The sequence below is a fragment of the Xenia sp. Carnegie-2017 genome, unplaced genomic scaffold (genome assembly GCF_021976095.1).
Source record: "Xenia sp. Carnegie-2017 unplaced genomic scaffold, XeniaSp_v1 HiC_scaffold_6, whole genome shotgun sequence".
Lineage (NCBI taxonomy): Eukaryota > Metazoa > Cnidaria > Anthozoa > Malacalcyonacea > Xeniidae > Xenia > Xenia sp. Carnegie-2017.
Genome location: NW_025813526.1, coordinates 8,869,022 through 8,890,661, shown reverse-complemented (window position 1 = coordinate 8,890,661; position 21,640 = coordinate 8,869,022). Strand labels below are relative to the sequence as shown.

The 21,640-nt window shown below is 35.3% G+C and overlaps 2 long non-coding RNA genes across 2 annotated transcripts; both read right to left on the bottom strand.

The window, feature by feature from the left end:
* Nucleotides 1–6,255: 6,255 nt before the first annotated feature.
* On the bottom strand, nt 6,256–21,411 carry LOC124458105. Its single transcript, XR_006953011.1, has 3 exons — nt 21,401–21,411; nt 9,545–9,556; nt 6,256–6,321 (listed from the first exon to the last, which is right to left on the bottom strand). It is a non-coding gene; the product is annotated as an uncharacterized LOC124458105 (long non-coding RNA).
* On the bottom strand, nt 6,858–7,289 carry LOC124458104. The gene is made up of 2 exons (XR_006953010.1): nt 7,223–7,289; nt 6,858–7,006 (listed from the first exon to the last, which is right to left on the bottom strand). It is a non-coding gene; the product is annotated as an uncharacterized LOC124458104 (long non-coding RNA).
* Nucleotides 21,412–21,640: the final 229 nt, after the last annotated feature.

The following is a 21,640-nucleotide window of genomic DNA, read 5'->3' as shown; positions in this document are numbered from 1 at the left end:
GTGGAGATGCAAAGGTTGAGTAAGTCTAGGATGTCATTTTTGTCTAGTTGTGTTGTGCTTGCCAAGTTTTGTCGTTTGTGAGTAGTTCATTTGTAATTTGTTTGGCAATGTCTAGTGGTATGGATGTGAAGAGTGATGTCACGTCGTAGGATATCCTGATTTCGTCTGGTCTTAGTTTAATGTTTTCAATACTGGCGAGGAAGGTGGTGGCATTTCTGATGGTGTGAGGTGAATTTTTGACTAATGGATACAGAATGTTATAAAGATATTTTGAAAGTTCATACGTAGGTGATCCTGGAAGCGATACGATAGGTCGAAGTGGGTTGTTTTCTTTATGGATTTTTGGTAGTCCGTAGAATTTGGCGGTGGATGCGTCATTGTGTCGGATTCTTCTGTAGTCGTTTTCGTTTAGTTTCTTTTTGTCTTTTAAATGTTTCAGTTTCTGGTTGATGCGGTTGGTGGTCGTTTTGCTGGGGTCTGTGTGGAGAAGTTCGTAGATGGTGGTGTCTTGTAGGAGGGTTTTGGCTTTGTCGATGTATTCTGATCTGTCCATGATAACTGTTTTGCGTCCTTTGTCAGCTGGTAATATGATTATTTGGTCGTCGTTTTGTAGGTTTTTAATTGCTCGTAGTTCTTCGTAGTTTAGGGTGACAGTTGGTTTGTGGCAGAGGTTATTTGTGATTTTGTGACGAATGTCTTCTTTCGTTTGGTCTGTTAAGTTGGTGTACTTTAAAGCGGATTCCAGGTCGGCAACGTAGTCAAGTTTGTTCGCGTCTTTAAAGTTGTAATTTAATCCTTTGTTTAAAATTTTAGTTTGCTGTTCGGTTAGTGGTTTGTTCGAGATGTTTGTGACAAATTCGTTTGTGTTGGGATGGAGTTGTTTGTAAGATCTGGATTCTTGTAATTTTCGATGAAGTTCGTGGTGTCGTTTTGTTCGATATGCGGATGTTGCTTTTTTGATGGCTTCATTAATGGATTTGGCGTCTGATTGTGTCGTGTATGCTGTTACGGTTTCTCGATGTTCTTGTAGTTTATGACGGTAGATTCGTAAGCGGTTGTGGGCATCTGATATGAGGACGTTTAACATACGGCGGCCGTTTGATTGTGCAATTTGTTGAGCGTGGGTTGTTTTAATGGTGGTCGATAGTTGATGCTGTTCAGTAGGATTCATTGTTGTTTGCATTTGTGTAGGAAGTGAAGCTGCTCCAATGTTGATGACTCTTTACGTGCGAATAATTCCCATTTTCTTGTTCTTCTGAGAATATCTATCCCATATGTCGATTTTATAAGTTTGAAAATTTGTAATCCAGGCATTGAATATATAAAAGATAAACGTTTCTCCGGATTTTTAAATGATTTTTATTGAGCTTTCGACTCGTTGCTTCGAGCCTTCATCAGAATGAGGATATTTATTTACACGTGTTTTTAGCTTGGAGACGTTTAGAGCGTCTAATTGGATTAGTGGGTGGATTAATGGATGAAATGCGTTGCCATGGGTTTTGGTGTGTTGTTAATATGGTTGGTGTTAATATAATTAGAGTGTAGTGTTTTAGTTTTGGTGTTGTTTGTAGTTTTTGTCCTTTTTGTAGTGAGTATATGATTATGTCGATATGTCTGTTTATTGCGTGCGTTTTGTACCAAGTTCTTTAAATTCGCGTGCGAGTCTGTGCGCGTCAGTAATTTCTGTCCAGTCGAGTGTGTTCTGTCTGCCGGTATGAGTTCGGATTCGTCCTGTTTTGTTTCAAATTAGATGTTTGTCCTATGTATTGCTTTGAACAGTCTTTACATGGTATCAAGTAGATCGCGTCAGTTGTATCATGAATTGTTGTTTCATCTTTATGTTTGGTGAAACATGATTTGAGTTTTTGTGTAGGTTTGTGGGCGACGTTATATTAAATGGTCGAAGAAGTCTGGCAGTCATTTCTGATGTTCCGTTTATGTATGGTAATGTGCCGATTTTTACTTTTTCGTCCTGTTTTTTGTTTCTTTTGTCGGTTTGTGTTTTGTTTTGTATTATATATAGTTTTAGGTAATTGTTTTTAATAAATGTGGAGTATAAGTAGTTGCGTTCTGTTTTTTTGGCTTCTTCTGTATTACAATGAGTCTTTATCCTGTTGAAAAGTGTTCGAATGCAGCTTATTTTGTGTTGTGTTGGATGATAGCTGTTGAAGTCGAGTATTTTGTCTGTGTGGGCGGTTTTGCGGTATAGTTGTGTGTTTAGTGTACCGTCATCTGTTCTGGATAATAGGATGTCGAGGAAGGTAAGTTGTTTGTCGTGTTCTTCGCCTTTAGTAAAGGTAATGTTCTTTGTGGTATTGTTTATGGTGTGTAGGATTTGTTCAGTTTTGTCTTTTTTGACTATGTCAAAGATGTCGTCGACATATCTTTTCCATAAACTGATGTTTGTGTTGTTTGTTACTGATTGTGTTTGGAAGTGTTGCATGACAGCTTCTGCGAGTAAGGTGGATAGTGGTGATCCCATTGATGTGCCTGAAATTTTACTGTAGTATGTGTTTGAAGGTGAATTCAGTGAGAGACAAGGTTGAGTAAGTCAGATGTCATTTTGTCTAGTTGTGTTGCAGCTTGCCAATTTTGTCGTTTGTGAGTAGTTCGTTTGGCATTGTTCAGTGGTATGGATGTGAAGAGTGATGTCGTAGGATATCATGATTTGTTCGGTCATAGTTTAATGTTTTAATGGCGAGGAAGGCATTTCGATGTAGGTGAACTTTGACCAATGGATACAGAATGTTATAAAGATATTTGAAAGATTATACGTGGTGAAAGCGATGATAGGTCGAAGGGTTTTGTCCGATGCGGTGGATGCGTCATTCGGTCGATTCTTCTGTAGTCGTTTTCGTTTAGTTCTTTTGTCTTTTAGTCAGTTTCTTTTGGTGGTGTTGCTGGGATTGTGTGGAGCCGTGGTGGTGGTGTCTGTAGGGTTTTGTTTTGTCGATGTATTCTGTCTGATGATAACTGTTTTGCGTCCTTTGTCAGCTTTATGATTCGTAGTTTTTAATTGCTCGTAGCTCTTAGTAGTTTAGGGTGACAGGTCTATTCATCAAGAAGACATTCGTCACAAAATCACAAATAACCTCTGCCACAAACAACCTGTCACCCTAAACTACGAAGAACTACGAGCAATTAAAAACCTACAAAACGACGACCAAATAATCATATTACAAGCTGACAAAGGACGCAAAACAGTTATCATGGACAGATAAGAATACATCGACAAAGCCAAAACCCTCCTACAAGACACCACCACCTACGAACTTCTCCACACAGACCACAGCAAAACGACCACCAACCGCATCAACCAGAAACTGAAACAACTAAAAGACAAAAAGAAACTAAACAAAAATGACTACAGAAGAATCAGACTTAATGACGCATCCACCGCCAAATTCTACGGACTACCAAAAATCCATAAAGAAAACAACCCACTTCGACCTATCGTATCGCTTCCAGGATCACCTAAGTATGAACTTTCAAAATATCTTTATAACATTCTATATCCATTAGTCAAAAATTCACCTCACACCATCAGAAATGCCACCACTTTCCTCGCCAGTATTGAAAACATTAAACTACGACCAGACGAAATCATGATATCCTACGACGTGACATCACTCTGCACATCCATACCACTAGACATTGCCAAACAAATTACAAACGGACTACTCACAAACGACAAAACTTGGCAAGCTACAACATAACTAGACAAAAATGACATCCTAGACTTACTCAACCTTTGTCTCACCACTGAATTCACCTTCCAAACACATACTACAGACAAATTTCAAGCACACCAATGGGATCACCACTATCTACCTTCCTCGCTGAAGCTGCCATGCAACACCTCCAAACACAATCAGTCACAAAGAACACAAACATCAGACTATGGAAAAGATATGTCAACGACATCTTTGCCATAGTCAAGAAAGACAAAACTGAACAAATCCTACACACCATAAACAATACCACGAAGAACACGACAAACAACTTACCTTCCTCGACATCCTACTAACCAGAGCAGATGACGGTACACTAAACTCACAAGTATACCGCAAAACCACCCACACAGATCAAATACTCAATTTCAACAGCAATCACCCAACACAACACAAAATAAGCTGCATTCGAACAATTTTCAACAGGATAAACACTCATTGTAATACGGAAGAAGCCAAAATAACAGAATGCAACTACTTATACTCCACATTTATTAAAAACAATTACCCTAGAAACTTCATAAACAAATCTTTATACAAAAGACAAAACAAAACACAAACCGACAAAAGCAACAAAAAACCGAAACCAAACTTAAATACAAAACAACAATTTATGATACAACTGACGCAACCTACATGATACCATGTAAAGACTGTTCAAAGCAATACATAGGACAAACATCTAAGAAAATTGAAACAAGACTCACAGAACACACAAACGCCATAAAACGACGAGATCCGACCTCACTACCGGCAGAACATACCCTCGGAAACAACCACACATTCCACTGGACAGAAACTAAAGTACTCGGACGCGCACAGACTAAACACGCACGCGAATTTAAAAAAGCTTGGTAGGGTAAAGACAACGACACAATAAATAGACATATCAACATACCCATCATATACTCACAACTAAAGAAAAAGGACAAAAAAACTACAAACAAAACTAAAACTAAAACACTACACTCTAATATTATTAACACCAATCACATTCACAATGCACCAAAACCCACGACAACGCATTTCACCCCATCCAATCACATTAATCCACCCACTCATCCAATTAAACGCTCTAAACGTCTCCAGGCTAAAAAGCACGTGTAAATAAATATTTTTCATTCTGATGAAAGCTCGAAGCAACGAGTCGAAAGCTCAATAAAACTCACTTTAAATACGGAGAAACTTTTATCTTTTATGTATTAAATGCCAGGATTACAAATTTTCAAACTTATATATAAATATATATATATATATATATATATATATATATATATATATATATAGGAAGTTTTGTTTATTTGAATCTCCGTAAGTACAGTGCTCGATGCTTAAGAGCAGAGCGTGCTTGATGCTTAAGAGCACATATATATATATATATGTGTAGTGGTGTTGAGAAAAATACACAAAAACTACAATTTCATCCCGACAAGCCTGTTTCGTGATTTCTCACTCTTCAGGGGATAATATTAAATGAATACAAAGCATGTGCTAGATATATATACAAGAGGAAGTTAGGTTGAAAATTGAGATAGAATTACATAATATATTGAGTGTACGATTACAAATTACATAAAGTGCTTTGTGTCTATGGCGACAAGAGGAGACAAGTTCGTTACGTTTGTTGAGTGATGATAGTTGTGGTTGGTAGGTGATGAAGAGTTTTCTTCCAGGCATAGGTTGCATCTTTGTTGGCGCTGTTGTACGGTTTGCTGTGAGTAATGATGTTCCATGAGATATTGTGAGCGATGTTGTTGTCTTAGTGTCCATATGTGTTTGCTGAGTTCGGTGGAGTTTCTTAGTTTTTGTGGCGAAAGAGGCAGTATGGTTTCTGTGTCGAGTCTTAAATTGTTTTCTGTAAGTCCGATGTAGGTCTCAGTTGTGTTATTGTTCAAACGTTTAACAGTTGCTTGGTAGATGACAGATGATTGTAGGCAGTTTCCGTTATGGGCAGTTTGTTTTGACGGCAGTTGCATGTTTTGTTTGTGTATTTTGTCATTGATGGTGTCATTGGTATTGTCAGGTTCTCTCAATATGCGTTTGTTATGGTTATTAATAATATGTTCCATATTGTTCATGCAGCTGTAACTTAATTTAATTGTGTTGCGGTTAAATAGTTTTCTGAGTTTGTGGTCTATGGAAAGTGCTTGTCAATTAGTGAAATGAATTTGTAGCCGATGTTTGTGCTGACGTTCTTGCTGTATGGTGGGTTGTACCAGAGTATGTTATTTCTAAGTCTGTTTTTCCGTTTCGTAGTAGCGTTTGGGTCATATTTCAGCGTGTAATGATATCCATTTTCGTCAAGTGCTTTTGGTATGGAGGGATTGCTTGGTCGAATGATGCCTGTCGGATGATAAGGATGAAAGGCGTTTGTTAATGGTATCGGGTATGTTCTTTGTGATGCTTGGAGGATGGTTGCTTTCGTGGTGGATGTATTGCAAAGAGGTGTTAGGCTTAGTGTAAGGTCGATGGGAAGAATTCTTTAGATCGAACGTAATGTCGAGGAAGTTGATGACTTTTTTGTTAGCTTCGATAGTGATACGCAATCCGTTGTTGTTAAATACGCGGCATATCTCTTTTTTAATTTTTTCTGAATGTTATAAAGATATTTCGTAACAAAATATCACGAAATCATACAAGAAAATAAACGTCGACACAATACAAGCCATCCACGCCGAAGACAAAAATATCACATCACAACTGGGTATATCTGACAGAGTAGACTCCACCGCTAACAAAGACGCATTCATAACACTCAAAGATCACAAACCGAACTTCGCAAATAAACCCACGTGCCGACTAATCAACCCGACGAAATCTGAAATTGGAAGAATTAGCAAAAAAATACTTGACAGAATAAACAACAATATCATAAAAGCCACTTCGCTGAACCAATGGAAAAACTCGTCATCTGCCATCAAGTGGTTCAACTCCATCAAACACAAACAAAATCACAATTTCATATCTTTCGACATTGTAGACTTCTACCCGTCTATCAACGAAGACCTCTTAAACAAAGCACTTGAATTCGCCTCAACCTACGACAACATCACAAACCAAGAGAGAAACATCATACATGCCAAGAACTCATACCTCATTCACAACCAACAACCATGGCAAAAGAAATACAACTCCACATTCGACGTGACAATGGGCAGCTTCGACGGCGCCGAAACATGCGAACTCGTAGGAAGCTATCTACTCACAACTGCAACACATCATTACTAACATAGGACTCTATCGCGACGACGGACTAGCCATTACTAAAGCAACACCTAAAGAAACAGAAAAAATTAAAAAAGAGATATGCCGCGTATTTAACAACAACGGATTGCGTATCACTATCGAAGCTAACAAAAAAGTCATCAACTTCCTCGACATTACGTTCGATCTAAAGAATTCTTCCCATCGACCTTACACTAAGCCTAACACCTCTTTGCAATACATCCACCACGAAAGCAACCATCCTCCAAGCATCACAAAGAACATACCCGATACCATTAACAAACGCCTTTCATCCTTATCATCCGACAGAGCATCATTCGACCAAGCAATCCCCTCCATACCAAAAAGCACTTGACGAAAATGGATATCATTACACGCTGAAATATGACCCAAACGCTACTACGAAACGGAAAAACAGACTTAGAAATAACATACTCTGGTACAACCCACCATACAGCAAGAACGTCAGCACAAACATCGGCTACAAATTCATTTCACTAATTGACAAGCACTTTCCCATAGACCACAAACTCAGAAAACTATTTAACCGCAACACAATTAAATTAAGTTACAGCTGCATGAACAATATGGAACATATTATTAATAACCATAACAAACGCATATTGAGAGAACCTGACAATACCAATGACACCATCAATGACAAAAATACACAAACAAAAACATGCAACTGCCGTCAAAAACAAAACTGCCCACTTAACGGAAACTGCCTACAATCATCTGTCATCTACCAAGCAACTGTTAAACGTTTAGACAATAACACAACTGAGACCTACATCGGACTTACAGAAAACGAATTTAAGACTCGACACAGAAACCATACTGCCTCTTTCGCCACAAAAACTAAGAAACTCCACCGAACTCAGCAAACACATATGGACACTAAAAGACAACAACATCGCTCACAATATCTCATGGAACATCATTACTCACAGCAAACCGTACAACAGCGCCAACAAAAGATGCAACCTATGCCTGAAAGAAAACTCTTCATCACCTACCAACCACAACTATCATCACTCAACAAACGTAACGAACTTGTCTCCTCTTGTCGCCATAGACACAAAGCACTTTTATGTAATTTGTAATCGTACACTCAATATATTATGTAATTCTATCTCAATTTTCAACCTAACTTCCTCTTGTATATATATCTAGCACATGCTTTGTATTCATTTAATATTATCCCCTGAAGAGTGAGAAATCACGAAACAGGCTTGTCGGGATGAAATTGTAGTTTTTGTGTATTTTTCTCAACACCACTACACATATATATATATATATATATATATATATATATATATATATATATATATAAATTAATGCCCAACATAAAGTTCTAATTAGAGCCATAGAAATAGACCAAAAAAAAAAAACAAATTGTAAAATTTAAATTTATTGTGACGTTTCGTCTTTACTTAAGACATCTTCAGACAAATAATAAATAGGATGTTAAGACAAGATATTATATTTACAAAAAGGTGTTAAATTACTACTAAAGGAAGCGGTGTCGAATGGATACATGATAAGAAGTTAGGAAGTGAAATAAAGAGAAATTAAAAGAGGTTAAGTGGAATGGAGTTTCCTTGCACATTAAGTGAAGGCTTGTGTTTATTGATTAGAAGGCATTCATGAATGGAGAGTTCATAAGTATCGTTGGAAGAGGAGATTATTTTAAAGTCGTCTAAGTTGGGGGTGTGTCCAGTTGCGTTAATGTGAGCAAGAATGCTTGATGATGCTGGGTGGGAAACTTGGTTGCCTGTAAGGAGGGATATTCCCAAGTGCTCCGAAAATCTGGTGTGTAGATGACGTGTGATTTGACCCACATACAAAGCGTTGCAGCTTCGACACTTGAATAAATAGACTACATCAGACCTCAGAGGTTTGGGAATTTTGTCCTTAAAGGGGAAGAAAGAAGAGATACGTTGAAAAGGCGGAAAACAAATTTAATGGATATATGTGGGAAGGCTGCAGCACAAAGGCTATTGATTTGTGTGCGAATTTGAAGGGAGTTTATACCGGTGAAGGGAAGACAGAAATAGATGGGCATTTTGTGAGCAGTTAAGACAGGTGGTTTAGGGTCAAAGGTGTTTTTAAGGAAGCGGCGTGTGATTTGGTCAATTATACGTGAAGGAAAACCGTTTTTGGTGAGTGACTTTCTGGTAAATTCGAGTTGTGTATGAAAATTTTCGTAAGTAGAGCAAAGATTGAAGATGTGGTGAAGTAAGCAGGAGACTAATGAAAGTTTGTAAGTAAGTGGGATGAAGCTGTGGAAATTGGTGAAGAGGCCAGTGAAAGTAGGTTTGCGGTAGACGGAAGTGGTGAATTTTCCATTAGTACGAGAGATATCAATTTCAAGAAATGAGAGCTTTCTATTTTGTTCGACTTCAGGTGTGAATGTGATGTTAGGGTGTTGTCATCTACACACCAGATTTTCGGAGCACTTGGGAATATCCCCCCTTACAGGCAACCAAGTTTCCCACCCTGCATCATCAAGCATTCTTGCTCACGTTAACGCAACTGGACACACCCCCAACTTAGACGACTTTAAAATAATCTCCTCTTCCAACGATACATATGAACTCTCCATTCATGAAAGCCTTCTAATCACTAAACACAAGCCTTCACTTAATGTGCAAAGAAATTCCATTCCACTTAACCTCTTTTAATTTCTCTTTATTTCACTTCCTAACTTCTTATCATGTATCCATTCGACACCGCTTCCTTTAGTAGTAATTTAACACCTTTTTGTAAATATAATATCTTGTCTTAACATCCTATTTATTATTTTGTCTGAAGATGTCTTGAGTAAAGACGAAACGTCACAATAAATTTAAATTTTACAATTTGTTTTTTTTTTTTTGGTCTATTTCTATGGCTCTAGTCAGAACTTAATGTTGGGCATTAATTTTTATCACACGAATTCGATTTCCGCTCTGCAAGTCTCTCGCTACAATATATATATATATATATATATATATATATATAATTATTATGGATAATATTCCTGGATAAAAGAGCGCTCAATATTCTATATATTAGAAGAGCGTAAGATAAAATGAACTAAAATGAAATGGACAATTGTTTGCTGTCGCTACTCGGAGTTTCACGCCGTAGGGCGATCTTCAGGCAACTGACAGATTATATATTATTTGCTGACTATATACATCGACTAAAAGGTGTTAAGTTACATGACGGCATGCACTAAACATATCGGAACGTTTATTTAAAATGTTCTTTTTACGTCCTTTCAGGATAAGTAGCCTTTCTTCAAGGCAAAGACGGCAGGTTCTTTGGTTTTTTTTCGGAGGTGGAAGTTGTTTGATGAAGTCCCATTTAATGTTGTAGTTACGTTTGTTCTCTTTCAGTGTCCACGTGTATTTAGAAAGTTCTGTCTCGTTCCGGTATTTAATGTTCGTAATGGATTTAATGTGGTTTCGATATCGTGTCTTAAAAGCTCATGCAGTAACACCTATGTAAGTTTTTGTTTCGTTGTTGTCAGTCGTTGTCACGTCGGCTTTGTAAATCACGTTGGGTTTCAGATAATTGCCATTTGTCGGGCATAGATGTTTCTGTCTGCAGTTACATTTCTTTGGTGGGCTGTTCTTGTTCTGGGTTGTGTCTGGGTTAAGTCTTTTTAAAATAGTCTTATTGCGTCTGGTTATGAAAGTTTTCATGTTTTCGCCGCAGCTGTAGCTTACGCGTATTGTGTGTCGGTTGAATATCTTGGAGAGTATAGTATTTGGTGGGAAATGTTTGTCGATAAGTTGTAGGAAGTCATGGGCGATGTGTGTTTTTACGTTTTTGCTGTATGGTGGGTTAAACCAAGTACGTTACGTTTTCTGTTGTACGTGGTGTTTACATTGATGTTTGATGGATTAAAGGTGAGTTGGGTGGTGAAGTTGCTTTGTTTAAGAGCTTGGTTGTAAAATGGTGCGGCATTTTCGAAGGTGTCTTTGCCAGATGAGAGTGTGTTAATTCGGTTGTTGATGGATGTGGGTAGTTGGCGTAATACTGATGGTGGGTGGTTAGACGATCTGTGAATGTAGAGGGGCTCGTCGTTGGGTTTTCTATATGGTTTGTAGGTGTCGTTGCTAAGGTCAAATGTTACGTCAAGGAAGTTTGTGCGTTCATGGTTTGTCATCGCTGTGATTTTTAGTCCAAGCTCGTCAAATAGGTGTGAGAGGGTTTTTCTTTCTTTGTCGCAGAGTCTTCCAGATTTCGTTTTTATGACTGCAAGGCCATCGTCACGGTATAAGCTGACGTTGTTTCCGTACCGTTGCTGTAGTTGGTCGAGTAAGAATAGCCCTACAAGCTCGCAAACTTCCGCTCCATCATAGCTGCCCATGGTTACATCAAACGTGTTGGTAGCGTTGCGTTTGGACCATGATTTGTTTTGGTGGAAAAGAAGTGATTTTTTTGCGTGTTTTATAATGGTGTGGTCTTTTTCTGTGATTGTTGTGTATTGTTTTGCCCACGCTAGGCATTTGTCCAGTAGGTGTTCGGTGATCGAAGGGTAAAAGTCAACTATGTCGAATGATATGAATGATTTTCTTTGTTTTTCGGTGATGGATTTGAACCAAGTGATAGCATCTGTTGTGTTGCGCCATTGGTTTAGTTTTAGTTCGTTTCGTATTATGTTGTTGATGTTGTCTAGGATGTATTTGCTGACTTTTCCGAGGTGGCTTTTGCGGGTTGATGAGGCGGCATTTGGGGTTGTTTTCAAAGTCTGGTTTGTGGTCTTTAAAGATATGAATGCTGGAGTATGGTTCATGGTGTTTATTCGGTCGGCGATTTTAGGTTGTCAGCGATTAGTTTTAGTTCGGAATTTATTTCTTCTACAGTGTCTTCTTGCGTGTGTTTGTATGTCTTTGTCACATTGTCTGTTAGTGGTTTATTGTAATTTGAGGCGTCCATTTCATAGATGTTTGTTGTTTTGTCGGCGAAGATGAAGACGTTGTTTGATGCGTTGATTTTGTTCATGTCTTTGTGTAATGATTTTAGAAAATCGTTGTGGATGTTGCGGAACTCGATGTTTTCGATTAACTGGGAAAGGTGTAAAGGTAAACTAAAAAAGTGTAATACAAAATATATAAACAAGTATATTTCATAAAAAAAAGATATATTTCAAATACAATACAAAATAATATCATTGATGAAAGTCCAAAGTACGGTGGCCGGTACGGGTCACCAGAAAATAATTTAGAAAACATAACAAACAATAAGAAAACATCACTCAAAATCATACTACACATTTCAAAATACTCACTACACATTTCAAAATACTCGCTACACATTTCAAAATACTCACTACACATTTCAAAACACTCACTACACATTACAAAATACTCACTACACATTTCAAAATACCCACTACACATTTCGAAATACTCACTACACATTTCAAAATTCTCGCTACACATTTCAAAATTCTCGCTACACATTTCAAAATTCTCGCTACACATTTCAAAATACTCGCTACGCATTTCAAAATACTCGCTACACATTCGTCCTAGTCTTACCCTGGTCTGGCGTGCCCACGGTCATCATTAGTTTCCATTTACGAAACTTACATGACATCATAAAGTAAGCATATCAAATATATAATTCCGCATTTCACAAGGCAAACAAAGTGGGACATTGGGATAATAGCATGAAAATATTGGCTCAACTCTAATCAGAAATTCTTCCAGGGTTTTGCTGGACTTGGTCGGGCAACAACATTATTAGACGATCTACGTATCGCCAGCAAATGTATTTGCAGTGGCTTTCGACACATGTCCGTACTTTAATAGCAAAAAATTGAGTATATGAATTTGCATTCGCTATGTCGTGTACATACCTTGTGTGATGCGTTACAAAAATAACAAGGAAACCAAAGAGGAAATTTACACATAGTGCTATAATTTGTTGCACAAGAAACGCCAAAGAAAATGAAAAGTTCGGTAATTTCGAGTAAACGCAATAAATTTAGAACTTCAATACCAGTCACGTCAATAAGTGCATTAGTTAAACTAATGATTGTCGAATATCACCAATACAAATACAATTACATGTAATCTGTAGATTGACCACTCATGTTGTGTTGTCTAAACAAGACCAAGAAATCCCTGGAAGAAATATTACTAATAGTTCATGTACGCGTATCGCATATTTTGATGCTATTGTGGCGATATGTTTGTCTATGTGCCGAATTCCACATAGACAACATATCGCCACAATATCATCAAAATATCCTTACGCGAACTGAACTGTTAGTAATATCGGAAGCGTATATTTATATTAGCTTTCTGCCATCACGTCAATTTCGTAGATGTAAACTAATGACGACCGTGGGCAGGCCAGACCAGGGTAAGACTGGGACGAATGTATAGCGAGTATTTTGAAATGTGTAGCGAGAATTTTGAAATGTGTAGCGAGAATTTTGAAATGTGTAGCGAGAATTTTGAAATGTGTAGTGAGTATTTTGTAATGTGTAGTGAGTACTTTGAAATGTGTAGCGAGTATTTTGAAATGTGTAGCGAGTATTTTGAAATGTGTAGTGAGTATTTTGAAATGTGTAGCGAGTATTTTGAAATGTGTAGTGAGTATTTTGAAATGTGTAGTGAGTATTTTGAAATGTGTAGTGAGTATTTTGAAATGTGTAGTGAGTATTTTGAAATGTGTAGTATGATTTTGAGTGATGTTTTCTTATTGTTTGTTATGTTTTCTAAATTATTTTCTGGTGACCCGTACCGGCCACGGTACCAAAGTCTAATTTGAATGATAATATGGAAAGTCCAAAGTCCAATTTACTGATGATATCAATTGTTTCGCTTCAAAACATCATCCACAATAAAAAATGGATAAAATGCTCAAACTTTTCACAAAGATTATCGTCCCAGAACCAGTTAACCCAATCTTTCATTTGTGTACAAAGGCATAAATAAAAACTTGACTTAGATGGTATGTCACACATTCTAATTTTTGCCAAACTCCAATTCACTGATGATATAAAATGTTTCGCTTTAATATATGATCGACAAGAAAGAAACGCAATTATGTCTCAGTCTTTTCACCAACTTTATCGTCCCAAAACCAATTAATCCAATCTTCTATTTGCGCACAAACGCATGCCAAAGAATTTATAGAAGCTGGTATGTCACACATTGTACATTTTTGACGGTTGTACCAATGATGATTATATGTCAGAGTCTATGATTTCGCCACTTTATTTATTTTTCTTCTTCCATATATGGATGTGGATAATAATCGTTATCGCGAAACAAAAGTTGATTAGGTTGAATTTTTTCTTTTCTTAAAAAACGACTTCAAACGATTGCAAACAGCAACAAATTCGTGTTGTTTTTTCTTTAACGATAAAAAAAAAGAACAGGGAACATATTCAACTTCACCTCTAATCGATTTATATGGAAATTGATAAAGTTCTTTTTTTTTCTTCGTAATTTAGTTGATTGCATTGAGTTCTTTCTCTTCGATTTTGCATCCAATGAACAATATTTCCTCTCCAAAGAAATTCATCTACTAAGTACTTCTTTTTGCAATCAGATTTTGCATTGGGATATTTCTCAGAGTGTTTTCAACATAGTTAATACAATTCAGTTGTTTAGTATTTTGCATTGTATTGCGTCTTGATGCATTTATCACTTTCTTTGACATCATGTAAATAATACCATAAAACAAGCCTCACAATCAGGGACGGATCTAGGATTTTTCAAACATCAGTCATAAAACGTCGGAGGCGTTCCGCACCTGGGGGGGTCTGAGGCATTCTCCCCTGAGAAATTTTTAGTATCAGAGCCTTAAAAATGCCATTTTAAGCGTTTTAGAGCATTACAAAATGTATTTTGTGGTCATCGTTTTTGCGTGAAAACAACACATTTTGCTTACGTTTTTTTCAAAAAAAAAATGAAGTGAACAATATTTGAATGTTCTGCCAAATATTTAGGCTCATTATAATGCCAAATATATGGCTCATTAGCATGTCTAAGAACGTAAAATTTATTTTACCAAAATGCTATTCAAAAACAGATATAGTCTTCATAAATTTCTATCAAGTTGTCAGGCATAGACCCCGCTAGAGACCCCCATTCAATCCTCTATGTAATGAGTTAAGTTAGAAATTTGGTACTACAAGTGACAGTTCATAGATATAGAAAAGCTCAGACTTCAAACCATGCAAGTTTATTGTCATCCTTTACCCATCTCCACATCAGTGCCAGCAAATTCATCTTTTAAGAAAAAACTCAAAATTTTTTTCTGCCAAAGACTAATCAAAAACTATCAGAGTGAAAATTTGCAGTTAATGACAGCTTAATGCCATAAATGTTTATTAGGCATTTTACTTGACTATTATCTTCTGCAAGGTGTGCTATATAGCAATCACTAGTAGCATTGTATTATCAAATGTCTTTAATTAATAATTACATGAATGTTAAAATTGGTTCATGTGTCATGCTGGTTACTGATCCTCGGATCTGAAATGTAAAAATATTTAGTTTAGTTATTATGCCAAATTTCAAGGTTTATCTGCATACATAGGAAGACATTTTTACTTTATAGAAAATGCTTTTTATACATCAATAGCCCTTTTAAATTTATGGCAAACAATCTGGTATGAGCCGTAGATTAACACACCTTTACATCTCTACATGAGGTATGCAGTTAGAAAAGGGGACAATATGTGACATGGGACAACATTTCATGTATGTGAAATACTCAGGTTTAATACCATTCCAGTCAAATTGTCAAAATAAAAAGCTTCATGGATCAGAAGACTCAAAATCACAGGTTATAGTAAACAGCTTCTCATGTAATCAATGTTAGTTTTCTGAAATCTTAAACAATATGTAGTATAACTGTCTAATGATTGAATGATCAATTATGATAAATGAAAAGCCCCAAACATTTGTTTATGATAAAGTAAATATAAGTATGGCGACTTATGGCTACAGATTTTTTTGTCCATTGAAGTATGTTAGCAGGAATGTAGGATTTCGCTGCCATATAACGGTCACGATTCCCCAAGCACTAAAGAAATCATAGATAAAAGTCCATCGGCAACAACAATTTTAGAAGCATCAATCTGTTTACCATACGCCATATTAACATAAGTCGCATCACACATTCGCATAAATTGACTTTAATATATTACATTCATGCATACACTTCACTTGTCCTTTACTTACGATTTTGGATGTAAATTTCTGCTGATAAAACTCAAAACAATATTGGCTTTTTTTTGAACATCAATGACTGAAATGTCGCTCGCGAGATCGTCTTTGCCAAGCATTTACAATTCATCCATAAATTTTTCACCTCTTGAAAAAATTCCCAGTTTGGAAAGCAGCATTCATGTCAATATATGAATTTGTAAACGATTTCCATAAATTCCATCTGATTGTAGTTTAGTTTCTATCATGCTTTAGAAAATTACTATGAAACGATCAAACATTCAATTCAGACAGTGAGATTGACTATGTTAGTTCAGTTGGCTATCAGTCGAAATCGGTCAAACCAATCACAGTAAGACAAAAATTTAAACGAGCAAATTACACGATAGCAAGTGGACTTCCTTATAGGTCCGGCCACCCCGCTTATCGGTCGAGATTATTCCAGATCGTCCACTTATCTGGCCATTGACCAATGAAATAAGCGTTTTTGGCGTTCATAGACTCCTTTATCAGTCGAACCAGTCAAGCCACCACGCTTATCAGTCGGTTATTCCAGGTCAGTTAAAATTCAACTGATCTGGTTACCAACGATATATTTATTGTAGTAGTCATTAGTTTTCAATAATAAATAAAGCTGGAGTAGTATAGTACATGGGGGTTCGAGAGCACAAAAAGTGCTCTCTATCCCCCCATGTACTATACTACTTTTAACCTTGGGTAAAAACTATCTTTATAACAGCGTAAAATAAGACCATGGTTCAAAAGGTGTCCCTCAGCAAAAGGTCATGTAAAGAAAGCTGCGTAAAAAAATCATTGTTTTCAAAGGGGGGTAAAAATCTCGAGGTTACAATCTGTCGTTTAAAAATATGGAATCTATACGTTTTAAAAACTATCTTTAGAAATAAATGTTAAGAAAGCATCGGTTCGGAGGGGGCTTGGCAGCGCAGAGCACGAAGTGCTCGAGCAGGGGGATGGAGCCCCCGAGAATTCATGCGAGCTCGGTGGGTAAAAAATTCTAGCTTTACCTAGAATTTTCGGCTCGCCCCCGTGGTGTCCGAAGGACGACAGAGGATTAATATATGCTCTTTAAAAAACCGTCTTTAAGAATTAATTGTTAAGAAAGCATCGGTTTTGAGGGGGCTCGGCAGCGCAGATCACGAAGTGATCGAGCAGGGGATGGAGCCCCGAAAATTCTAAGCGACGATGGGAAAATTTTTCACGAAGTGAAAAATTGGGATCGCCCCCCGTGGATTCGAAGAATATTCGAAGAATATTCGAGAATAACAGAGGATTTATATATGCTCTTTAAAAAACCGTCTTTAAGAATGAATTTTTAAGAAAGCATCGGTTTTGAGGGGGCTCGGCAGGCAGATCACGAAGTGGTCGAGCAGGGGATGGAGCCCCCGAAAATTCTAGGCGACGATGGGAAAATTTTTCACGAAGTGAAAAATTGGGGTCGCCCCCCGTGGATTCGAAGAATATTCGAAGAATATTCGAGAATAACAGAGGATTAATATATGCTCTTTAAAAAACCGTCTTTAAGAATTAATTGTTAAGAAAGCATCGGTTTTGAGGGGGCTCGGCAGCGCAGATCACGAAGTGATCGAGCAGGGGATGGAGCCCCCGAAAATTCTAGGCGACAATGGGAAAATTTTTCACGAAGTGAAAAATTGGGGTCGCCCCCATTAGATTCGATGAATATTCGAAGAATATTCATCGAATAACAGAGGATTAATATATGCTCTTTTACAATCTATCGTTTAAAAATATGGAATCTATATGTTTTTTTAATTTGTCTGTCAAGCGTGTGTCACATGTACATGTTTAACAATTTTTATATAATTTTTGTTAAAAGTGTTTTTACTAATTGTTTCAGGATTTTGACTCTTTTTGTATATCGCTTTTGTATTAATTACTTATTACAAACAGTTATGTGATATGTAGTCAAACATGAGGATTATTCTTCATCTTAAGTTTTAGCTTGATAGTTATTTTTAATAAATTTTTTTAATTTTTCGATTTCATCATTTACAAATTTTTTAGTTGATAGAATATTATCTTCTATAGTAGCCGCAAAATTTTGTGAAAAACCATTATATGTCATAGATAATATAGATTGATGTTGTGAATAAACTTGTATTTTGGTTAATCCATTAAATGCTTTAAGCCATTTTCTTTTCCATTCGTCATAATCAATTGAAGCTGTAGATTTTTTTGGTTCAAAAATAATATAAATATAGTTTAAATCATCATCAACACAGTATACGTGATATAAATCTAGTAATGCATTAACTATCTTTTTTTCATTATCATTTGTTATTTTGATAATAATTTTTTTTTTAATCTTATCTGCCATCATATCTAATTCAATTGTTTTAGAGTTATCACACGGATTTATTTATAAAAGTGTATATTCAATAAATTTAACATTATTAAAATAAATTCTGATAGTATCTTCTCGGGTATTAAAATTTATATAATTTAATTGATTGCTACGGTGTACTACTTTACCATTTACTCTGCTATCAATCTCATTCTTTGTATAATAGTTATTTAAGTTAGAAGTCAAAGCATACTTACCATCAGCTTGTGTTTTAGTATAATAGTTATTTAAATTAGAAGTCAAAGCATACTTACCATCAGCTTGTGTTTTAGTATAATAGTTATTTAAACTAGAAGTCAAAGCATACTTACCATCAGCTTGTGTTTTATTATAATAGTTATTTAAATTAGAAGTCAAAGCATACTTACCATCAGCTTGTGTTTTAGTATAATAGTTATTTAAACTAGAAGTCAAAGCATACTTACCATCAGCTTGTGTTTTATTATAATAGTTATTTAAATTAGAAGTCAAAGCATACTTACCATCTGTTTCAGTCTTTGTGTAATATTTATGTAAATTAGAACTTAAAGCATACTTACCATTTGTTTCATTCTTTGTATAATAGTTGGCTAATCTTGAAACAAAAACATATTTATTATCAGCTTGTGTTTTAGTATAATATTTTAGTAAATTAGAAGTCAAAGCATACTTACCATCAGCTTGTGTTTTAGTATAGTAGTCATTAAATTTATTATTAACTTGAGTTTTAGTGTAGTGGTTATCTGATAGATGTGTTTTATCTACAGGTCCTTGTATATTTACATTAATATCTGTTTTATCATACCCATAAAATAAGCTCATTTATATTATTCCTCAGATTTTATATTCGGTTTATTATTTTTATGTTTGTAAACATGTTTAACGGTTGTTATACTGCCTGATAAAAACCCTAAAAATGGTAATAATGGTGATACTTTTTCTACTAAACTGTACACATCTCGTTTTAAAAGGTCGTCTGATTTAAGCTGTTTTGTTAATTCTTTGGGATCTTCAATAGCATCAAACCCTTTTAATATATCTGAAAATTTTGATATAACTAAATCAGTTAAAAACTCATTAGCTTTTTGTAATCGTTTTTTCTCGTATTCAATGTATAATTTATCAATAATTTTTTGACTAGCTTTTTTAATGTAAGCAACTGACTTGTCTAAATCACCATCTTCAGCTAGTTTAAGTACTTGATTTTTTTTAGTAAAACCCTCTTGCGGTTTATCTTGTATATTTTCATCACATACCGCGTCTTTGATAACATCATTTGTGGAATCAATCTCATTAATTATATCATTAATTGTTTCAGGCTCTTTACGCTTTGGCATATATATATAACACATGTTTTATTGCGGAATAACAATTTTCCATTTGTATGGAAATACAAGTTGGATTTCTAAATGTGCATACTTATTATTTTTCAATTTTTTGGTTATTTCTTCTATATCATCTTTTTCAACACCATAAAGATAATCATCAAATATGGTTTTCATATCATTGCGGTTTGTATTATAAAATGTAACTAAATAACTTATATTTTCGCGATAAGGTTTAGAAATACTAGTCAATTGCTGTGTAACTACAATAGTAGAAAGCCCATAATGACGAGCACTAAAACCTAATTTTACTAATTGTGATGTCCTATTTTTAACATCTAAGCAACTCGCACAGTCATCAAGAACAATAAGACTATTGGTCCCTTTATATACATTACTAACATATTTTAAAACAATATCTACCTGATCTTGATCACATTCTACTTTAATTAAATCAGAATCATTTATATATTTCCATTCTTGATAGGTTTTATTATATGATAACGTGGGACATAATAAAACAATATAATCAAAGTACCTATTAAATTTTTCTTCTAACATTCTTAAAAGAAAGAAGGTTTTGCCGCAAGCAGTCATACCTAGGATAATCATATTAAAGGGTGTGTTCATTTATATATTACTGGTTATTCTAGTATTGAATACTTTGTAAATCATTATTAACAAATTGAACAAGAGCATCACTAACAACATAGATGTAACAGTTTAAATCTTTTGTATATGCTCTCTTTTTAATTTCGAGCAGAATGCCGTTTTGAGTATTAACGATTTTTTTTCCGTTACCAGCAATATTTTTTTCTTGAAAGGTGCGTAAATCGATAACTAATGAATGTTTATCCTTATAAAATTTTTCAATTGTCATGAAGCAATCTATCGGAATAGTTCTATCAAAAAATTTTCTTGCTTCTTCATAAAATACTTTTTTATTCATGCCTTGAATACCATTTGGGGTACCTTCAATTGTAATTTTAACTTCATCAATTTCAGGATATATGAATTTTTCGCTATCATTAACTGCATTTTCTTTGAATAGAAGTACAATACCTTTCATTGATTTGCGGGGGACTTTTACATTTATATTCTGTAATGTACTTGACTTATCCCATTTTTCTTTTTTTAGTAGGGTTATATGTTCATAAAATAGGCTTCTTCCTATAGAATATAAATTTGTCACCTCATCTGCAATTTCTTGATTTTCAATAGTTTCATATTCCAGCTGAATATTTTCTAATTCATAATCACCGATAGTTTGGCCACTTCGAGGGATAAGGACTTGATCACTCGGTGGTAATGTTATTATGTATTGAAAGTTATTATTCATATTGAAAGGGCAATACAAACCGTGGTCTTTAATAATATTATCAATATTAATTTTTTGCCTTGTACCATAAATATCATACATTAATTTGTCTGCTACTTTTTCTAAATCTCCACTTGTTGCAGCACTATCATCCTTAGAAATAAGTTTTCTTAGATTTTGACTACATATGCCATATTCAATAAGACTTTGTCTATCACTTTTAGGCAACCACAAGTCTTTATATACACTTATAACATTATGTTTACTACAATCGTAAAGGGTTTCCCCAGCCACTTTAATTTGTAGTCTATGTTGTAAAATCTGACTGAGATTATTTATAAAGTGACTTTTTGTATTACTGATTTTAAGATCAAACGATAGATTAAGTGAACCAGGCACTAAGCAACTATTTGCTTTCAATTTCGGAATATTAATATAAACTTGTTCATTCGGTTTAAGACTATTAGGGTTAAAGGTTATACTATAAA